The following is an 882-nucleotide window of genomic DNA, read 5'->3' on the forward strand; positions in this document are numbered from 1 at the left end:
ATTAACAAAATGTGGCTAAGCTACCGAGCTAATGCTAAAGTAGAACCGCCTCAAAGCAAACAATGAACGGCGCCGCTACGTCGCAGCTAACGCGAGTTAAATCTATTTCTCCATTCTTGGACGTCGAACAAATATTTAAAACAGTTCGATCGCTTCCAGTCAGACTTAAATGTTTCTTTCTTACCGCTGGTGTGAGCTCCGCGTCCAGCTGCAGATCAACACCGCATGGGCAGGCCAAGGTAGGTTAATACGGGGGAACCAGAAGTCCCGCCTCCCGCCCGAGCGCGTTGATCTCATTGGTGGATTCGGACGGTCGCCGGTAAAAGGGAGCAGGTGATTGGTTGAAAAAGTGGTGCCGCAGTACCGCAGTTTATAAAAAAGCGGGACACGGCAGTGGTCGTGCGTAGTACGGAAGCCTGTAGATAATATAAATAAATAAATAAATAAATAAAATAAATGTGCGCAATTAAAGAATGAATTAAATATAATAAAATATAAAAAAAAGCGGGTACGGCAGTGCCAGTGCTAGTCGGAGCCGGTAAGTAGATGTAATAATATAAATATAATTAATAAATTGTGCGCAATAAAAGAATGAATATATAATTATATAATAATTAAAAAGCGGGTCCGGCAGTGCCAGTGTGTGTACGGAAGCCTGTGATTAATAAATATAATAAATAATAAATAAATTAAATGTGCGCAATAAAATGATTATATTAGTAGAATAAATTAATACATATCTGGGAACAGTTAGTTACATAAAATATATTAGTTGATGCAATTTAAAATTCTCTGGATAACAACAGTGTAAATATATATAAATAAATATTTGTACTGCTACTAGTATAAGATGTGGTATATTTTTGAGTCTGCTTTATTAAT

The sequence above is a fragment of the Larimichthys crocea genome, chromosome XII (genome assembly GCF_000972845.2).
Source record: "Larimichthys crocea isolate SSNF chromosome XII, L_crocea_2.0, whole genome shotgun sequence".
NCBI lineage: Eukaryota > Metazoa > Chordata > Actinopteri > Sciaenidae > Larimichthys > Larimichthys crocea.